Here is a 22812-nt window from a genome sequence, read left to right as displayed (position 1 = left end):
TTGATTTGTCAATCGCTTACAAGATACAGGTATAAGAATAAATATAGTTTTGAATACATGAGATAGATACTTATAAGAAAAAAAAAACAATAGGACAGGGACGGTAGGCACGATTGGTGCACTTATGCACACCCCCTGCGGACCTCTTAGGAAGGGGGTGAGGTCAATAGTAGACAGTCTAAGGTTAAAGTTTTTGGGGTTTGGGGAAGAAACCACAGAGTTAGGTAGAGTATTCCAAACATTGACCACTCTGTTGCTGAAGTCGTATTTTCTGCAGTCAGGTTTGGTGCGGTTAACTTTGAGTTTGTATCTATTGTGTGCTCTTTTATTGTTATGATTGAAGCTGAAGTATTCATTTGCAGGTAGGACATTGCAATGTATGATTTTATATACTTTATTTAGATCGGACCGGAGGCGGCGTAGTTCTAGGTTTTCTAGGTCTAGAGTTTCAAGTCTGGTGGCATAAGGTATTCTGCAATGAGGAGAGGAGCGGAGAACTCTTCTTGTGAAATATTTCTGGACTTTTTCAATTGTGTTAATATCAGATACATGATATGGGTTCCAGACATCAGAGCTGTATTCAAGTATAAGTCTAGCAAATGTTTTGTATGCTCTAGTTAATAGTGTGATATTACCAGAGAAGAAGCTACATAGGATTAAGTTAACAACTCTTAATGCCTTTTTGGCTATGTAGTTACAGTGGGCTCTAGCACTTAGATCATTAGAGATGAGTACTCCAAGGTCCTTGACAAAGTTTGGATCCTCAACAAGGTCTTGATTATTTAGCTTGCATTTTATTTTCTGATTTTTTTTTTTGCCAATATGTAAGACAGAGCATTTATTTGTTGAGATTTGAAGTTGCCATTTGATTGACCATTCTGATACATAGTCAAGGTCTTTTTGTAGGGTAGTAGTATGGTCTGTGGTGTTGAATAGCTTTACATCATCAGCGAAGAGAACGCAGTTGCTCTTAATATGATCACAGAGGTCATTTATGTAGAGTATGAAGAGAGTTGGTCTTAAACACTGCCTTGGGGGGCACCACTGTTGACAGGTACAGAATTTGATAGGACACTCCCAATTTTGACCATTTGCTATCTGTTTGACAGGAATGCTTCTATCTAGTTATGTAGGTGTCCAGAGATACCATAAGATTTTAGTTTTAATAGTAGTTTGTCATGTACCACTCTATCAAAGGCTTTACAGAAGTCTATGTAGATTGCATCTGTTGCTTTGCCCTGATCGAGTTGTGTAGTCCATATGTTTTTGCAGTGTAAGAGTTGCAGATTACAGGATAGTTTTTTTCTGAAACCAAATTGTTCATTAGAGAGTAGGTTGTTTGTCTCTGAGTGGAGAATAATGGATTGGTTAATAATTGATTCCATGACTTTACAGGTGTACCTACAGAGTACACCTGTAGTACTCTGTAGTACCTACAGAGTGTGGGGCAGACAATAGCTTTTTCATTTTAGCCACCATTGTTTTGGAATACTCTTTCCCTGGAGGCATGTTTAGCTCCAGCTTTCATTGCATTTTACAAGACTTTGAAGATAATACTATTCAAGCTCTTTCCTTAGGGGTGACCAACTTTGTATACTGTATTTTGCTGTTATTTTTCTGGCATTTGTTTTTTTTTTTTTATTGCAATATTACTGGGGCAGTTTCAAAATAGTTTAAATATATGATGAAAATGGATTGTTTTAATTCCAAGTCATTTAAAATTTTATAAACAAGGGGGAAAAAACATGTGAAGCCAATGTTGGTTAGAATTTATTATCTCCACAGTTCACAAGACCCAACAATTCTTCTACCCATTTCCCCCATCTGTTTAGCTGATGAGGTATTGAAATAAAATGAACTACAATGTTCTAAATCTAATCAAAGCTGGGATTGCTGCAACCATGTTCAACTTACCAAGAAAGACAAACAATAGATATTCTAGCCAAAGTGAGGCCAAAGCAACCACCAGCCCTCCAGTGCAATTCTGGGTCCAAAGCCACTTTTAAGTGGCAAAACTGTTATTTAAGGTTTCCAACTGCATCTAGAACAAACCCCATTCCCAATACCAGCAGAAATTGTATCTGCATTGAATTGAGCCATAATTTTCTTATCCAAATCAAGTCTAAGTATCCAAACAGTGGTCCAGATCTCCCTCAGTTATACATCATTGTTTAGAAGAGAACAATGGGAAGAATAAGATGATACTTTCAGCACAGTAATAGTATCCATCTGTAAGCGCAAGCTGACTTCATTCAGATGAGGTGAGGGGAAAATCCAAGGCTAAAATTCATCTGCTGAAGTAAGTGGCTGAAGCAGTTTCTATTCCAACACCATTGAATCATGTCAGTGGACCTAAAGAATATGCTCCATTTCTGCAAGGTTTTCATGTGGTTATCACAGTCCTAAGGAATTACTCTCTTAAGACATGCACCTTTATAAATGGAGATATGGGTAGATGTTGGAACTAATGTAAATGCACCATTTCTGATTCATGGCAATGCTCCTTGCTGAACATGTCACCAACACATTTCTATCCCAAAGGTACTTTTTCAAGAGGAAACTGAATTTTCTGCTTTTTATTTGAAGACGTTTCGCTTCTTATCCAAGAAGCTTCTTCAGCTCAGAGCTGAAGAACTGTGAATCAGTCTATCTTGTGTAACTAATTACACACGATGTTACGTAAAGATGCTGACCTGACGTCTTCAACTGAGTTTTTACTTTTGTTTCTCCATTCCTTAGTTAAAATATCATATTATAAAAGAAATGGAATAATCCTATTTTAGCTGCCAAAACAGACCCAGCATTCTGAACTTCAGCACTGTTCAAATATTGTAGAGAAAAACCAATTTCTTGCCCCTAAAACTTTCTCTTTTCAATGTTAGAAATCTATTTTTATGCCTACAACAGTCCAAGCTTCACAAGGAGATGATAAATGAGATTGTATTGATTAGACTGTGCTAAACAGTCTCTGCATTTCAAGGTTATAACATTTGGAGAGTCGGTAAGTCTCATTACAGAAATCTGTCTGCTGACATTTACAAATAAAGAGAGCAGCAAAGGGATTCCAGCATGATTGTGCAACTACTGCATTTTTCTTTTATTGAGATAGAAAATTCGACACAAATAGACAGAAAAGTTAGTAATGAAAGCACTAAAAAGATAAACATTCTTCAGAATGCACATTTTTTTCATTTTTTTAAAAAAAAATCTAATTTCTTTGACATATATCCACTTTCATTTTTCCCCACTTATCCTGGTAAGCAAATTTTGAAGAAAATATTTTGCTATGGTGTATTTCCAAAAATGTCAGTGGTGGGTTTCAAATTTTTTTACTACCAGTTCTGTGGGCGTGGCTTGGTGGGCGTGGTAGGGAAAAGATACAGAGGTGGTATTTGCCGGTTCTCCGAACTACTCAAACTTTCCACTACCAGTTCTCCAGAACTGGTCAGAACCTGCTGAATGCTACCTCTGAAAAATGTAGTGGTAAAATAGTGCAGGGTTGTCTCCTGAAAACAGATGTTGGCTTCATTGATCAAAGAAAACAAAATGTTCAGAACTTTCAACTCCGTGGATTGCTATCACACAGAATGGTATTCCAAATAAAAACGAAAAAAAGAATTATATTGGGATAAGGTTAACTATCGTTATAGTTCACCATGATAAAAAAAAACTTCAAGACACTAATCAGATTTATTTTAAAGTATCTTTAAAATAAAAACAGTAGGGGCAATTTTAATCCATATTCAGCATGGGATATGATCAGGCCAAAATATTAAATAGCATACATTAGACATCAAGCAACAATTGGACCTAGCCAGTTCTCCAACCTTTGTTGCCAGTGAATTCAACAAGTACTTTGTCTCCCCTATGGCATACTTAATAAACTTTAAATTAAGAAGCTGTTTACTCTGACACAATGTCATGCCCTCCCCTCAGTTGTCCCTGAAGGCCAACATAGGAAAATTCCCTGTCAGAAGAGATAATGTCTCTGTGATTGTAGACACACAAAAACAACAGAGCATGTATTCCTCCAGTATCTCTATTACAAATACATTTCCCATAGCCTCATGTCACCATTACTGTATAAATACCCAGAGCACACAGGACAGTTCTACAGGTCCCTTACTGCTTGAAGATACTAATCCTGCCACAGTATGTGCTGTTGGGTTTTGCGCAGCAACACTTAAAATCCATCAGTTGTTGACCTGTGCAATAAACTAGTTTCAATAAGTATTCAGTTTGCTATTTAAGACTGCTTTGTATTGTGGTACATTTAGTTTTCTATATACCAAATTTTATATTTCTCCCTACATCTGTTTAATAGATGTACCACTCCCTTAAGATTTTTTGCCTCTTGTTTTCATATATACTTTATATATTTTAAGGGTTCTTTTGTTTTAAATTAGACTTTTTAAATTTATTTTTTTAATTTTAATTATAATACAACACAATACATCCAACTTAGCTTTGTTATACATATATACATTTTACTTCAACATTTATAATCTCCTTATTTGATATATTAATTACTAGCCTAATAATAACTAATATTTTGACCTTGACTTCTGTTATATAAAAATTGATAAAATTTATTCCATGTTTTATAATATTTAGATTCTCCTTTGTCTTTTATTTTTAAAGTTAACCTATCTGATTCTACACATGCCATAATTTTTCTTATTATTTCTATTTCTGGAAGTATGATTTCATTTTTCCAGGATTGTGCATATATTATTCTAGCCGCCATCAATACATGTAGTATTTGATACATTATTTCCTTCTTAAATTTTTCTGATATTATTCCTAGGAGAAAAAACTTTTCACTTTTAAATCACACAATATATTAGCCAATGTTAGGTATGGGCATCACACACAAACTCTTACATACCTGGACACAATACTGTAATACAGATGCAGAAGAGTAGTGCTGGTGTCATGTCACAATGCATTGCCTTATCTTATCATTTATTTCGAAATTGATACCTGTCTTTATGTGTCCCAGTTTTGCCTCTTTATTTCATCTTGAATTTGCCCTAAACTCACTTTTGGTAAGAAAATGGCTATCTAGAAAGTAAAAGAGCTGTTTTTTGAACTTGGCTATTCAAAGGTTCAGCAATTTTTAAAGAAAAAAGGTTAATCCCAGATACATTATAAAGAATTTATTGTATAGAATGCACACTTCAAAAATGCAACTGTTTTGCATTTTAAAAATTCAGTGAAGAGTAGTACTGCTGTGCAGCAACAGGAAACTGAAGTTAATTCTAGGCTCATCACAAAGGCACACTGAGATTTTGGAGCAGGAGGAGGAACTGCGCCCTAATTATTCACCCCAGAGGAACCACTTTCTAGTCAACCTGATCCAGAGTCCAGTATTTTATATTTTTGCAGCATAAAGAAGATATATTGTTTCATTACTCCCACGTCAAACTGTTACATTCAATTTACTTTTTCAGTGATATTAGAGTTAGAATAGCTTTTACTAAAACAAAAAAAAAAGAAAATCCCAGAAATACTAGAGAATAATCTTAACATTAATTCTGAAATCTATCCAAAGATTTTCAAATTTCTGGAAGTACTTTCATTGAGGCCACCCTAAAATGCTCAAAGCATCTATGCACTAAGTGTTGGACATACACTTATCTGAGAGGGTTGGAAAATATGCCCAAGAACCACCCTCTCTAAACACTGATGCAGGGTACTATGTCATGTACTAAATACAGAGATAAAAATGCAATGTTGATTGCTGGTCTAATTCCATACAGCAAATTTGATTAAAGTAAAATGTTTTAGAAAGCAAAGGAGGGGTTCAAAACATATAGTGCCTTGCAGGCATCTAAGGAACAATATGAATGTCTTTGTTTGCAATACTGAAATGTTTAATTTTAAATTGTATTTTAAAATTATGTATATTTATATTTTGCCAAATTGAACTGACTGCGGAGCAATGAAATACAATTACAGCTGGAATGGCGGCTATGTTTCAGAAGGAGGAGGAGAAGGAAATGATAACATCAATGAAACAAGCAACAATATTAATAGAATGAAAAATAATGGTAATGTTAGCCAATCTTAGTGAACATGGCAGTTCTTATGTCCAAATATTTCCCATAGAAATTGAAAAATTGATTAACTATTTATGTCAACATTTTGAAATAAGATATCCCCTACTGTGGCCTTCAGATACGTTTAAGGATTCATAAACAGTTGATGCAATTGCCTCTTAACTTGTTGAATGATAGAACTAAAAGCTAAGAAAAAGAATCAGAGGTTATGGACACCAGTATTACATTAAAAATCTGTCTGCCATGCTAGAAAATTAGAAATAAAGATAATTCAGTGAGGTCAGTCATGGGTGTGGCCAAATGAGACCTGAGGTCTGTCCATTGGGAAACTTTTAAAAGCCCAGATCTCAGATTTATTAGTAATAGGAACGTGCAAAATTATTTGTTGTAAAATAATTTATTAACTTCCAACAAGAACCAGATTTACATTTTGCATTTTAAAACTGGCAACTGACTGGATTTACAGTAACATTAGTCTGGCTTAGTATTTAGCTGCGGTATAATGTGCAGTATATAACACATTCTATAAGCGTGATTTGCTTTTACTCAACCTGGGACTGTGTTTAAAAACCTGCTGACTCACTTTGATTGTTGTAAGAGCCAGCTCCAAAACAGAAGAGCCCTCCAGAGACAACTTTATTTGTTAGATTAAGTCACTACGGCTGTTCTAAGCCCACTTCTTGAAGAATATGGACATCCCATCCACACAATGGTGCCATTCATTTAGAGACTGCCTGGTTAGTGACCATTCACAATTACAGTTGTAATGAAAATGTAACTATGATCATTTCTCAGATTTACGATCTCCATAGGTCTGTAAAGCAAAGGAAAGTTGAAGTAAGATCACAGTCACAGTTGTGATATGATCTTACACATCACCATACCCTTTTAGAATTTACATCTAGCCCGGCTAACCAGATTCTCGATTAAGAACATATGCACCAATTTGTGAATGTGCAAAAGGAGATTTTGCTCATAAAATAAATAATAAATGTTGTAGACTTTTATTTACCTCTATGCATCTGAGTCTCTGAATAAAAAAACAAGTAAAACAGGGGGTTTCATTAAAAAAAAAATCTTCATGACTCAATACTTAACGACTGATGAACTATCATCATGGGTTGCCTATTCATATATCATTTTTAAAACAAAACAAAACTCACAGTAGGCAAGGTAAAATGGCCTTTCATATACAAAATATTTATGTGCAAACCGCTGCTTCTCAGTCATATAGATTATGAGAAGTCCTTATAATTCATGGCCTGCTAGCTCTCAAGATCTTTTTCTTATTATATTATGATGGCATATATTCCCTGCCATTTCTCCTGTGTGCAGGAAAGAGATCAGTGCAAATGCATGAGGATGCTTGCATTTGGCTCCTAAAGCGTTAAGAGCAGATATGCCACCTTCCTCAGTGGCTTATTTACTGGATTGTAGCAACAGTTTCTATATTTGATAGCATTCAGGTTCTTATCCTCAATCAGAATTATACTTTACCTATCACCACTTCAACTTAATGCCGGTATAATTCTGACTTTGTCTAGCATTTTACATCTTACAAATTCCTAAGCCTTCCAAATGAGTAAGTTAAGATATTTGGAATGCAAAAAATAGAAAGGAATGCTGATATATGCAAATGCACACTTGAGAAAGACAGAAGAGTACGGTTAATTAAGGACTTTTGCCTTTTTTCCCCCCCTTTAAGCATCTAGAGAAAGAAATACATAAGTCCTGATTGTTCAAGCAAATCATAAGACTTCACTCTAAGATATATTTCTGTACTGATTGAACAAGATGGATACTTTTATAGAATACTTTACCTTTAATGCTTAGACTTCCAAAATTCTCATACATTAAATCATTTCAATGTTTAATTATTATTCACTAATTTTTAGAGTTTATATACTGCCACATTCTATATTGATTCTCTTAGAACTGTAAAAAGATGTAAAACCTCAAAATAAAATATAAAAACAAGAATATTAATAAGTATGGGAATGATAAATAAGACAAGTATATCCAAACAGTATCCACTCTTTGATTCCAAAATACCCTATAAATTATTCCATTTTCAGCAATTTCTGAAATGTTAATGATGATGCTAACCTGACTTGATTTTCAAAGGTAGCCCCACATAAATACATTGCAATAATCCAGTCATAAGTGCATGGATTGCTATTGCCAGAACTCCTTGCTCCGAAGCTAGGGTTACTACTGCATCACCTGGAACTGGGCAAAGGACTCTTGTCACAACCTCCACCAGTCTATAAAGCAGTAGCCACGAGTCTAGGACCATGATGGCAAACCGATGGCATGCATGCCAGAAGTGGTATCCAGAGCACACGAGCCTTCACCCCAACTCAGTTCCAGTGTACATGTGCACACGCCTCCCACCAGCCAGCTGATTGTCAGGTGTCTGCTGCGCATGCGAGGGGGCGTGGCGCATGCAGGAGACACACGTTCATGTGCAGGGGTGTGGAGGTTATGGGGTGTCATGTGCACATGCGCAGGGGTGGGGGGTTACGTTAAGGCACTTTCAGCACGCAATGATAAAAAGGTTAGCCCTCACTGGTCTAGGAGATTCTCAAAGGTATATACCTTCAGGGAGACAATTACTCCATGCAAAATTACCACTAAGGATTGCCAAAAACTGCTTCATCAAGGGTTCCCTGAAACTATTACGCAACCACCTTTTCAATCACCTCCTCCTTAAAAAAAAAAAAATACCGAGCAAAAGTTGTCCAGTATAAAGGGATCCAGTGATGGCCTCTTACGGAGGGGCTGAATTAAGGCTTCCTTAAAAGAAAGGAAACAACCGCCTTGCTCAAAGAAAAATTAACCATCGCTAAGACCCACTGATATGACACTTAAACACCCAAGCTGCTTCCCAAGCCAGGAGTAGGGGTGGGTTTCTATCGGTTCTGTCCATCTCTGTAGAACCGGTAGCTCTGAAGAGCAGCAGACATAGAACCAGTTCTATGTCTGCTGAAGTTTTTGGCCACCTGCCCACCCGGGCTCTTACCTGAACTTTATTTCCTGATTTTTTTTTTCAACTTCAGCTGCCGAACGAGGCACAGGTGCAGTTAAAAAAAACAAGAAAAGAGGGCTGTTTCAAAGGCTGCTTCTCGGCACACAGTGTGTTAATGACGATTTACAGGCGCATGGCTCACAGGGGGCAGGGAAGCTCGTAAATCCCGAACTGGTAGTTAACCTTGTCGTATCCCACTCCTGGCCAGGAGGGACATGGATCTAAAGAACGGTGGCTAAATTCACAGTCCTCAGGACAGCCCTGATCACTTCATCAACTCCCACAGATTTTAACCATTCCTGGACAACTAGGCAAGACAAGAACAGCCTGAGCATCCCAGGTATCTCTTCCAGACTGGCAACCAAAGTCAGCATCCAACTGTAAGCAAATCTGAGCATTCTTGTTCAACAGATGCTGAGATACACATCTCTTGAGGTTTTCTGGGTCCTCTTTTACCCAGGAGGGCTTGAATCACCCAAAAGAGGGCTGCAGGACAGCAATCTACAGACATAATAAAGGTGGACTCTTTGAAGCTGACAGAGGAAAAGATTGTTTCCTATAATGAACCCACGTCGGCCGGTCTGACCTCACAAAGTGCAGTAATGATAATGTTGTAACAGTGAAGTTTGATTGTTATAAATGCTGTTCCTTTTTTTAGGCATTGACATATGGTCTCTATCTAGCAAGATACAGACATTCCAGGTTCCAAACATGATTTTTCTTTGATTTGTTTTTCTTGATTCTTGACTACTAAGGAGTTGGTCTGCTAGCCGTGGTTAAATAGCCAGATGTTGTGGAGTAAGAATGATTGATGTTCTTTTTCTAACACCTCCCTCATGTGAGGGCGGGAAGTGCTATCTTAGAAGGGCTGCCCAGTTGCTCTGGATGCTGCCAGACATCTCTACTGCCCCGGGTACTGATATGAACAAACACTGGTCCAATGCCTGCCCATGTGCAGGTTTGCCAGAGATCATCTCCACCTGTTGCTTCACTACTCCCTGCCCCCCCCCCCCACTGCTGGACTCAACAGATTGATTTTGGACTGAGATGATGAGTTGTAGTTGAAGACGAACTGTTCAAAAGAAACATGCAGGGGATGGAACTTTAAGTGGAACAGCTGTTGCAAAGGGATGGCCTCATTTCCTTAGCAGAGCAGTCCTTAATTCTATGGTGTGGAGAACCATTATGGCTGAGACATTTCCCACTGCAGTGGGTGACCAGGAGGTCTAAGTGTCTTGTGCTCTTAGTGACCCCACAACCCCTGCTGGGTCTGCCTTCTTGACTGTCAAAACTGTTAACCAGACTCCTCCACTCAATCTGCCAGGGCCTATCACACATACTGAGATAAACACATCCCTTTCTCACCATGAGTTGGAGACCTGTTGGCTGGCTTCACCTGCTTTGCCCTGTTGTTTGATCTGTTGAGAGGATTTACTGGCTGTGCATGTGTTACGGCCACTTGGAGCCACAGGTGAGAGTCAATGCCAGGTGAGGACCAAAGATGAATGAGCAGCCCTAAAAAGAGCACAGCAGACTATCTCTCCCTGAACACCTCATACCTGAATATTAATATGGTATTTTGTTGTGAATTATCTAGTGTTTGTCCCTGAGTAAAGCATTTATTTCATGCAATTTTGCCCCAAAAGGACATAATCTTGAATTATCATGAAATTTAGCAGGTTTATTGAAATTAAGAGAATCAACTGCTCATTTCTTCTTTTATTATTTAAACACTTTCAGCTATTTCCATGCCTTTTATGAAAAAGATATTATGCCATGTAGAAAATAAAACTTAGCATTAGCTTTCATGACAATGAAACAATTACTGTGGAAGAATCTATTCATTTTTGGAAAATGTATTTTAATGGCACTATAGATTCAGATGAGTAATTTAGAAGCATTTATACCTTAAAATATTTCAGGTAAAATCTTAGTAAAATATAGCTGGATCCAGTCTTAATCATGTTTAGACTAATTATATTCAAACAAATGAAGATTGGCCCAAAACATCTTGCTGCCTGACATAAGCAGCAAGTGATGCCTTCTGCCACCCAAGTCAAAGTAGGTACATAGAACTGAAACCAGCTATTTTGGATATTTATTTATTTATTTTTATTCAAGGTCAACCTCCCCCTACCCCCGAAGAGAAAAGCAAAATATGATCAGAAGAGGTCTGAATGCTACAATGAGGAGCTTAGGACTACATAGAATCAAAGGCTGTATGTTTTCACAGATAGATTAAAGAGGATATTATCAAGAAAAACAATGAAAAATATATTAAGCTGTTAACAAATTAAAGTAATGAATTGGAATTGAAGCTAAAACTTGAAACTATGACTCTCTACTATTTGGAAAGAAATGAATGAATGGAATACCTAGGACTTTAACAGATTTACAATTGAGTAAACTTAAATGAGGCATGACTTAAACACAACTGGAATCCTAAAGTGGATCAGAGTAACCTGTGATACTCTCAACCTTTCACAAATTATTATAAATTGCTAATCTAAATAGTTAAGTGGTAAATTGTTTATTTTTAAATCAAGACATTTAAAAGTTAATCCATCACATCTACCTAGTGCAAACAGTTTGTTAGAAATATAACATATAACATATTTTTATAATATAAATTCTATAGTATTGCATTTAGGACTTCTAGCTGTATTGATAGCTTAGTTTATACCTTAGAAACAGCTGCTCACATTATTTCCCCCCCAAAATACCTTAACTTTATAGTATTGCTACCCATTTATTAACTAGTATCACAAGAAATGAAAGCACTTTATTATTCTTATAAAAAAGAGGGAAGAAGTGTATGTGGTGGGAAATTGAATTTATTTAGGGTCATGTGAAGTTATTAAGAAACTGCTAAATTCAGTTGCTTGGATCCTTATCTTCCACAAGGTCTCATTTCTATTAGTCTTCAATACCTGAAAGTATCTGAAGGTGTGACTACAAAAAGAACCTTCTTTCATCAACAGTTTTGATTCCTACTTTTGAAGCAGGAAGACTAACTGCAATTATTCAAAATTAATCTTACTTTATTTCCTACCGTAGCATTCTACAATTCACTAGAATTTCCACAGCAGCTTTACAAGGTAAAGTAATAAAAAGTCAAAGGCAAATAAACAGCACACAACAGTAAAATCATCACATCTCTATTTCTGCAGGTGAATACTACTATAGCAACCCCAAATTTATCTATTGTGATCACTGCTGAAGAAAGTACCCCAACCACTTTTTATCCTAAAGACAAGGGGAACATATCATTGCTATTACATGAGTTGGGAATCTAAATATCAAATATGCAAAAGCTTCTTAAATAGTTTCTATGCTCAAACAACTCAAACAATTAACTTTATATTTGCTCAAGTTATTAAAGGACCAGATTATGAAAAAACAGCCACCTACTAGTTTTATACAAATGTGCTGTTCTCATCACTCACTGCAATAGACAGGAATTTGATTATTGTATACTATGGGTACAAGTTTAGCCTTGTGGCCTTATGTGTCCCAAGCATCTCTCTGGCTTCCACAAAGCCTTCCAGAAGTGGGGTAGTTAAATATCTGGGCTCTTTATTCCTTTTAGGGAATTGTAGGATTTAATGATCAGACTAAGCTCTTTGGGCTTGCAGATGGTTAAGTCAATCATTAACTCATGACCACCACCCCCTTCTGCAGTCTTATCTAGTTTTAACACTTTGCTTTTCATAAGTTTCACAAAACCTAGCATGAGTTTTTAATCTGACAGGCATTTCACATATCTGCTATTTATGGAAGATATTGGTGAAATTGTCTTCTCCAGGACTGTTGTGTCTGCTTGCTCGGATAAATAAGTATAAGACTATAGAATAGAATAGAATAGAATAGAATAGAATAGAATAGAATAGAATAGAATAGAATACTTTATTGGCCAAGTGTGATTAGACACACAAGGAATTTGTCTTGGTGTAAATACTCTCAGTAATATATAACCTGAATCCCCACAACCTTACCACATATGAACTGTACATTTTATTTTTCCAACCAACCTTTAAAATAAAAAAGATTTTAGATAGAATTCAGTTATATCCAAATCATGGGAAGAAACAGGTAAATTTAGAAGGGATTTTCATTTTTCCAAGGTACGAATCTCAATCTACTTTTTTAAAGTTTACTACGTACAGAATGCAGTATAACAGAGTTGGAAGGTCTTCTAATCCAATCTCCTGTTCAAGAAGGAGACCCTATACCATTTCAGACAAATGGTTGTCCAATCTCTTCTTAAAAACCTCCAGTTGAAGGACCCACAACTTCTGGAGGAAAGTCGTTCCACTGATTAATTGTTCTCACTGTCAGAAAATTTCTTCTTAGTTCTAGTTGCTTCTCTCCTTAACCTAACCAAGTTATGTTTCTCCAAAGTTCTAGAAGGATGCAAAAGATGGAAATGTGGTGCCATAGGAAGCAACTTTACAGCTATAAACTGAGTCAGTCATCAGACTACCAGTTTTGAAACTTTAAGCCACTCTAGAAACATTTTTTTTTATTTTCATGACAAGACAAAAAGTAAGACACCAGAAAAATCAAATGTGACTATTTATTAAAATATCTAATATTTATTTTCTTCTAAATTAAAGCCTTGTTTGACCTTGAGTCACAAATCAAATGACTTTCCTGGTCTCCTGTAGTATAACGAGGGGAAGGAAATAAAGGACTAGATTCATTACTTGGCAGGTTTACCTTGAGTGGTCAGATTATTTTTAGTCAAAAAATCACAGTTGCCTTAAAAATGGAAAAATCATGAGGTTCAAGAGAGGTCCTTAATGTTTACATTAATTTAACTCTATAGTTCTAAGAACCCAAGGGGTTTTGGGAGCTGAACAGAACAGTTGGCTAGCTTAGCCAACTTAGTGTATTTTACAGAAGTAATGGTTAATCTCATATACATTTACATCAATTTCTCATTGTAACTTTTGCCAGATTAAGGACAGTGTTTGTTTGTTTTTTGCTTTAGACACTTACATGTGTGCGCGCACACAAACACACACCAGCCAGTCTTTGTGAAATATGACAGAACATTTTCCTTAGGTTTTACTAATAATGGCACTTTCTCTACTCATTTCTCCACCGTCGCCATTTTTTAAAAATGCTTAAAAAATCATTAGACTGATTTCTATAACATTTCTATTCCTTCATAAAAATCAAAACTTCCTGCAAATTTCAATACAGTTTGCTAAAACATGGGAAATGATAATAGGAGAAAAGAACACTGTTATTAATTTTTTTGAAATTTTTCGCTGAATCCAAGGAAAAGTAGTTGGAACTACCAACTACTGGGGTAATCCAAACAAGACTGGATTATTTTAGAATATCCTGAGCAATTTGTCTAACCTCTGCACACCCAGAAATGTGACTACATGATGTCCTTTAAGAATAGAAAAGGATGCTAGTACAAGTTAGAAGATTATTTATACAGATGCCTTGTATAAATTGTGATTGAGCCAACTATACTATGTATGTTTTGCAACTGAGACTGAAATAAAATGAATCCTCATGTACATTTAGGCTCACTCACAGTCAACATATCCTTGACTTGATTACCTCTTGCATCAAATCTGTACACATTTCTATTTTAAGTAAATAATTTATGAATTAATTTATATGTAATTAATAATTATAAGAATATTTTCTTTTAATTCAATAATAAAACTTTTCAAAATATACATGCATGAACTTTAGATACATGTGTACAAATAAATCCAGCCACCTTATTATTACATAATTAAAGCATTCCATTCTTTTTCCAAGTTTAGAAATTGACTTGGCTTACCAAAGATACCAAGGAGCTTTGTTTACTGTTTCAAATAACAGTTAAATAATGCCAATTTAGTTCAAAGTCAGGTAGGTGAGATAATTTTGTTTGCAGAAAGTATCAGCAATCTAGAATAGTTCATTAAAGAAAATGCATCATTCAGTGTGATATTTGAAAAGCTGACAAACCAAGCCAGCAATTAATTTCAAACAACAATCCTTAAGTGACAAAAGAAGTAATTACTATTATCATTGACACCTCCTGAAGATTATGCGGTGCTTTTGTTAGGAGTCTTGCTACTAGGAACTCACTCAGTAAAGATAAGTAGAAACTATAATTGAAACAGCAAACATTTTCTAGTTCCATTTAATGTAAATAAAATTAATTATAATATAGATGAAACAAAGGCACTTATGTGACACTTTCATCACACTTTCATCACTTTCATTAATCTAAATTCATTTAATTGAAGAAAGATCTTATTAATAAACTACCATTTAAACATGATTTTAAGCAGTCTAATATGTGTCTAAAAATCTTAAATTGATCCATACTCACTTCACCTACCTCTGTCCTCTTTAAGTTACTGTAACAATACACATTTGCCAAGATATAAATGAATACTATTTTTACCAACACAAAGTGTCAGCATCTGAATCTGAAGTCCCTACAGGTCTTTGCAGATAATTGTTTTCTTCATATGCACATCCCTTGAAAAATTAATTGTTGCATTCACTTAACTGAGTCACTATGCTATATCAAATAAAACATATTTTTTTATTACAGGATGTTTCTAATGTAACATATTTTGAATCTAAAAGTACATATATCAGTGTACCATGATTTACATTTTTATACCACATAGATTGAGGTCTTAGAAATCAGAGATTAAAGAGGAACAGAGAAGGCCAGACTAAATAACTGCAACTATAAAAGGATCATACTCCATCACCATATAGACCATATACTTTGCACACAGGAAATCTCCAAATTCAATCCCTAGCATACCATTAAAAGGAGCAGAGAGCAAGTAATATTAACAATCTTTGCTTGAAATCTGGGATAGCCAGTGTTAGTTGGACTAGTTAATTCTTGACTAGCTAGACTCACATTATCTGACCTGGTAAAAGTGAACTTTCTATACTGCACATCATTATTTTTCTATAACCTCAGAGCAGTTATCTAGCAAAAATAAGAACTATTTCCCAATGAAATTCTGAAAATTTCCATAATTAGTTATTTCAGTCCAATATAAGTGATCATTATAGCCACAATTCAATATATTTAATGATCTCCTATTGAAAATATAGACTTAAGCCATATAAATTATATGTATATGTCAGCGTTTAAAATGCAAAGAGTTGATCAACTCTTTACCATTTAATTCCTTTATCTATTATTTGAACAAACGGGCTGCATTTATTATTGGAGGGAAATAGAAACGGAAGAGTCAATAATATAATCATCTCTAAAGACTGTACATGTACAAGAGTCAGTTGAAAAGCCACACCGTTTAACAGATGTGTAGTGCCCATTTAATTTTTTCATTTCTTTCAAGAGAATTCTAAAGAAAATGCACATACTGTATAAAACTGGGTTCATTTATTTGAAGAGTTGCACTAACTTGTCTGAAGATGCAACCCTAAACACATCTAGCAAGTGTCAACAGAGTCGGTGGGAGATGATTTCTAATCCAGAGGGCAACTGTTGATAGACCTTGTTACTCAAACTATAGGGGCTGCCTCCCCCCACCCCCACCCCACACACACACCTTGAGACAGCAGCACAGGGATCTATTTCTCAAACTAACTCCCGCTTGCCCTATTTCTTATCCTCTCTATCTGCCAGGCTCCTTCAGCCGCCGACTAGTGGGAACAAAAAGCAGCCGACCCCCCCCGACCCCCAAAAATAAAAAATAAAATAAAATAAAATAAAAATAAAACCAGGACCGGGTTTTCTGGCTCATACGATGCAAGTGCCAGCCCAGAGAGCTCCTCGCTGGCAGGGGAAAACTCCCGTCTGGGTGTTTCAAGTTCTGTTTGTATCCGAGCCGAACCGGGAGGGGACCTTCGTGGCCATAACTTCTCTTAAAATCTACTACTTTCCCGGACCTGTCAGGAACTGGGTGGGGGAGGGGGCAAAAATAATCATTAAAATCTCCCTGCTCCGTAGGTTTTAGACTAGAAAGACTCCCGCACACCACGCCACAAAAAATTGCCACCCCTCGTTCCCGTCCAAGGGAATATTACCCCACCCCTCCTCTTCCTCCTCGCCTAGCTGCCTCGACGCGCAACTTTGAGAGTTCCCACGAACACCGCAGCGGCGGCAAACCCGGAGGAAAGCGGGCGCCACCTCTCTAGCCAACCTCGGACATGGGAGTCTCCCGCCGAGCCCGAGAGGACCAAGAACAGCCGGGGAAGGGGGAGACGGGACGGGACGGGACAGCGGCGGGGGTGGCAGCGGGAGGCTGACTCGGGCTAGGAGGCGACGGCGGAGAGGCTCGAAGGGAAGAAAAAACAAAGTGGGGGGGGGAGGCAGCCGGGGTACTTGCCCAAGTGGGGACGAGGAGGCTGTCCGGCCGCTCCAGCGGGGCAGGAAGAGTCGGCTTTCCTGCCGCGTTCATTTCCTCCCATATATCGCTCCGAGGAGTGCTGCTTTCTGAACGGCGAACTCAGCCAAGCTCGGGTCAGGCATTTAATTCCCGGGTAGGCACGCAGGCTCTCCCTTTTAGCAGCTTTGCAGGCGGCGGCGGGGCGACTCCGAAAGAAGGAAGGGAGGCAGCGAAAAAGAGGTGGCGGAGAGGAGCGACACAGGAGGAGCCCGGAGGGGGGGGGGAGGCGGGAACCGCCACGGAGCGCTCCGCTCTGGCGCTCACTCCAGGGGATACCCAGCCAGCCCACTCCTTCGCTCGGCTGAGGAGGAGAGAGAGAGAGAGAGAGAGCGGGAACACGCGGGCGGTGGGAACCGCCGCGCTTCCCAGACCGAGAAATAACGAAACGGAGGATCGCGCGCGTCCCACTTTAACTTGTGGTCTCGCAGTTCAGCCGGCTGACTCCTGGGCTGATTTTCCTTCTCGGGAAACTCTCGGCAATGAGTCGGAATGATGCTCAGCCCCAGACTAAGGCTGCTGATGCCTTTGATGGATTCTCTCGCTGGGGCTTCTTTTTCCATGAGGCGAAGGCACCTGTTGCAGGCTGGTCCCCGGGTGGGTGTATCAATCGGCCGTGCTCTCAGTTTCCTCCCTATGGCTTTCTCTGATGTTTGCACAAAGGGATCTTAAACAAACACACCTATTACCTTGTTTGGCCCTAACGTGGTCCACAGCCTTGGTTTTTATCAGAGTTTTGCCCTGATGGAAGCGTTAGATGTCGTGAGGGGAACATGTTTTTCTTCGTCATTTTGTTCTGCTGGAGCTGAATTCAAGCTCGGGACACCAAAGATATAATCCTCCGTTTCTATAGGACGGTGGCGCTTCAAGTAGGAGTCACTGCCCTGCCCTGCCCTACCTTTGGCATAGTTTCAATGCCCACCTTCCCTACATGAGAGAAATGGCACAATGCACAATGCCTTCACTTTGCCTCAGAGCTAACCCTATTAGTTCAGACCCCAACTGTTGCCTGCCATCTTCACCGCTGAGCACCCCTCCCCCATGATTTGCCTTCTCCTTGCCTCCAAGCCCTGCAGTGACAAAAGGTACACAACTGAGGTTGGCCTTGTTGTTTACAAAAAGAACAACCTTTAAATTCTGAAATGCACCATATTATTTTGAGGTTACCTTGTGTTCAGGTGTAAGATATGCTTCATGTTCAGTTCATTAATATGCAAGGTGGAACTAGATTATGAGGAAGGAAACAGACAAACTATCCTTGTTTGACATAACAAATTTCAAAACTTTCACTGAGACTACTGTATAAAAAAATGTGATTTCTTTAAAGACAGGAGGGATATCAAGTTGATAGAACCATTCAGAAATTAATATTTCTAATTTAATTTAAACCTACAAGCTTGATAATCATAGCAGGAGTAGTTAGAAAAGTTATATCACTTTATATATCACAGATTTATAATCACATTTCAACCGCACACCTCCAAGGAAAGAATGAGGAAATCCAATATGTTACCATTATGAACTTTTTCCTCATGTGTATCTAATTGGAACACAAACCTACCTTGGCAAATTCTTTTTTCTGCCATCTCTTCAAAGTGTGTCCTTTATCTGATCCCTGGTGCATATCATCCTCGAGGCAGTTTTAAATTGTCCTCCTTTACTGATACCGTGACAACAATTTCCCTTATTTTGGTACTTTTTGTCATGGATACTGTCCAACACATTTTTTCCAGCGGCCATTTTGTCGTTAGCATTGTCCTAAGTCATTTCAGCATGTGTTCCTATCTCCTTCCATCCTTGATCACTGTCCTCTAGCACATATTGCTTTGGGTTAACCGGAGAGGCCAGATCTATCAGAGTTACCTCTTCTCTTCTACCTGCTACTTCTCCAAGCTGAAGATCCAGCTTTGAAATGCTGACTGGGGAATTCTGGTAGTTGAAGCCCACTAATATTAAAGTTGCCAAATTTGGAGACACCCCCCCCCACATCATTGACTATGACGGATGTTACCAGTACCTTCCTACAATATAAAATACAAGTTACAGCCCACATAGGTCAGTAAAATCAGATGAGTAGTCACTCAATGGAGAAGAATATGCTAGAATTAGCAGCTCTCATACCTCTAGAAAGCTTCCAACACTGAGCATTTTTTCCCCTGCCTGACAAATATGATCAGAATCCTGGTAATTAAATTATTCCCCACTCAGTGTGAATTACACATCTCCTTAACAGCTGAGGATTTTCCTACAAACTAATTTCATGTACAATTTATAACTGGCCTAATGACAGAGGGAGCTGTAGAGTAGGCAATCCCCTTCTGATACAGAGCAGACTAGACATTGATACCAATTTTGTTACATTTCTGAAAGCTAACTGCAATGAATCAATCAAGTGACCACCAACCATGAAATCTATCACTGTTGACAGGAAAAGTGCTCAGCAAGGGACTTTACAGCTAACTTTCAGTTGTTAGCTCAGGATGTGGGCTGGAATAAAAAAAGACTTAATTGACTAAGTTTTAAAGAAACACTATCTGATAGGACAGGTTCATTTGCCAGAATCTTAATATCTGTACTAATCCAACTCTGCAGTTGAGAGAGTAAGACATGATTATTCTCTTTCATTCCCTCTTTTTTTCTGCCTACTCATCAGAACTAGGTAAACAGACCTGTTACTTATCTAAGTAAGCTGAAGATCTATGTTTATATTCTGGAGCAGGGCTCGCCAACCTTTTGAACCTCAGGGACCATAATTTTAAACTCATAATTTTAAATCCCGCGGACAAGAGACCCTGGGAAAATCCCCCCAAAAGTCTGCAGGAAAATACCCCACCCTGTTTTCCTACCGATCAATCATTATTTGGGATCGTAGGATACCGTCTCCGTTCTCGGGGGGGGGTGGGGGAGAGACTTTTGGCTTCATGTAAGGAAAGTAACAGAAGCAGCAGAAGTCTTTCTTTTTCTCCCCCAAATTCCTCCAGAAATGAGTCTTTGTGAGACTTGTCATGCCAGTGCAGCCTTAGGATGCCTTGCAGGGTCCCAAAAACTTTCCTTGTGTGCAGCCAAAAGCAGAAGAAAGAAGCAGAAAGAAGCAGCCTGGTGGCCAGGCGAGGGACATGGGGCGAGTGGGGCAAGTTCCCCCCCTCCACCCTTTCCCTCCTCCCCTCACTACCTCATGTTGTTTGCAATGCAAGCGATGCAAGCCTTGTGTTCCCACGGGCCATGTGGGCAGCGCAACCTTGTGTTCCCACACAGTTTGGATTAATTGCTGTGGGGGTGACATTTCTCTGTGGACCACCAAAATTTTCTTGTGGACTACCAGTGGTTGGAGACCACTGTTCTGGAGAAGCTGAGCACTTCAACATCAGCTTCTTTTCAAGACCTTCCAATTTTTGAAGCATTAACTAGATATCATACTGGTTGGGAAATGGGACATTTTGCAAATAGATCCCCTTAATGTTCTGGATCTGGTGTCTCAGGAAATGAGTCTGTCCCAGGTCTGGAGCCAAATGGACTTGGAAATACAGTTGCAAGCCTTAGTAGATTCTAGCTCCATGGACAACTTCACTGAACCCATTGCTGCACAAAAATGTGCTTCACATCAAACCTGTTCAATCCTTATGGTTGGACTGAGATGACTGATGGCCAATTCTTACCCATCACAGAGCCCACTGCACCTTCCTCTATTCATTGCAGCAATTATCAAGAGTTCCTGCAACATTATTTAGTCTTCATATTACAAGCTCCAGTACTTTTGGAATGGAGTAACTTCAGACTTACAACCAATATATTAACTGGGACCAAGAAGTAGGAGATTTTGTGGAGCCAAGTTAAAGCCCCTAACCAGGGGTAGGATTCTACAGGTTCACACCTATTCGCTAGAACCGGTTGTTAACATTCTAAGCAGTTCAAAGAACCGGTTGTTAGAATAAATTACTGGCCTAATCCTGTAAGGAAGGCAGGAAGGAAACATTCTGGTGTTGCTTACAGAAACTGCCTCTCCATTAACTCTTATTACATTCTTGGCAGGACTAGACTTCCTGTCTCTGGAACTTCTCTGGAGTTTTTTCCCCTCCTTGGATGGTACTTTGCTTGTGTGGAGTGACCATTGAAAAAAGTGACTTATGACCATTTTTCACACTTACAACTGTTGCAGCATCCCCACAGTCATGAGAGGCCAGGCGAAGAGATGCGTGCCTCGATGTGAGGGATGTTGAGTTGACTACGTCCAGCCAGTCACATGACCACCAAGCCATACCACCAACTAAGCCATACCCACAGAACTGGTTGTTAAAATATTTGAATCCCACTCCTGCCCCTAACACAAATACTTCTTGCCAGAGAAAACAAAGCACAAGTTCAGCTGCAAAGTGTCAAATTGGGTAACTACCCCATTACAAAAACCCTTTCTCAGAAAAACAACACTATCAGCTTAGCCATAGAATCTCCAGAAGGCCATAGAATACTGATAAGGTAAGCAGAGCACTAGGGAAGCAAAAGAAAGTAGGGTAACTCTTAATAGCCTACCAATAAACAGTTTGTGCTTCAATATAATATGCCCTGGTCTGCTTTTCAGATGTCTAAATTATTCTATTATTAGGATAAGAGAAACATTGATTCTCCAGTATACAGAACCTCAAGTCTTCACAATCCCACAGCAGTTATTGTGACCTGTTTGGCTTGGCAAATATACGGGCTTAGCTTGATGTGTTTGGAAAGAGAGAGGCATGTTGATTTTGTGACTATCAGGCAGATATTTACAATAAACAAATCCTTATTCTTGGACCTCAGAGTCCTACAAAACCTCAATGTCCAAGTCAAATCCAGAACTGGAATCTATTCAGATTGCTTTATTTCCCTCAGGCATTAGAAGATTTATGAATTATATTTTCCATGAATTTTTGTACTTGTTTACTTGGACAATTTGCTTATTTGTCCTGGCCAAAATCTTTAAGCTATTTTCCTACTTCTGGCACTTACACGTGTTGGCTGTAGAGTGAGTAAAGCACTTATCCTGGGCTGCAGATAAACCAGTGCCTTTTTTGTTCCTGTCAATCTGTCTGCCTGGTGTGTTCCTACTTAATAGTAATAATGTTCAAAGCTGTGTAGTTGGCAGAGGGAATGGTCTTGAGGGATAGGAAGATCAGCTGTTCTAAGACAATGACCAGGGGGAAAAACGCAAGTCCAGTATAGAATCTAATCTGTGAAAAAGAAGAAGAAGGAAGATGGCGACCAAGGCAGCTGCATAGTCGCGCCGCTGGGAGCCCGAAGGAGAGAAAAGTGCCAGTAACTGGGTTCAGATACAGGAATAGAGGTAACAAAA

The sequence above is a fragment of the Notechis scutatus genome, chromosome 1 (assembly GCF_049901735.1).
Source record: "Notechis scutatus isolate UNSWTSFEM ecotype Mainland chromosome 1, rNotScu1.2, whole genome shotgun sequence".
Lineage (NCBI taxonomy): Eukaryota > Metazoa > Chordata > Lepidosauria > Squamata > Elapidae > Notechis > Notechis scutatus.
This window is presented reverse-complemented; position numbering follows the sequence as displayed.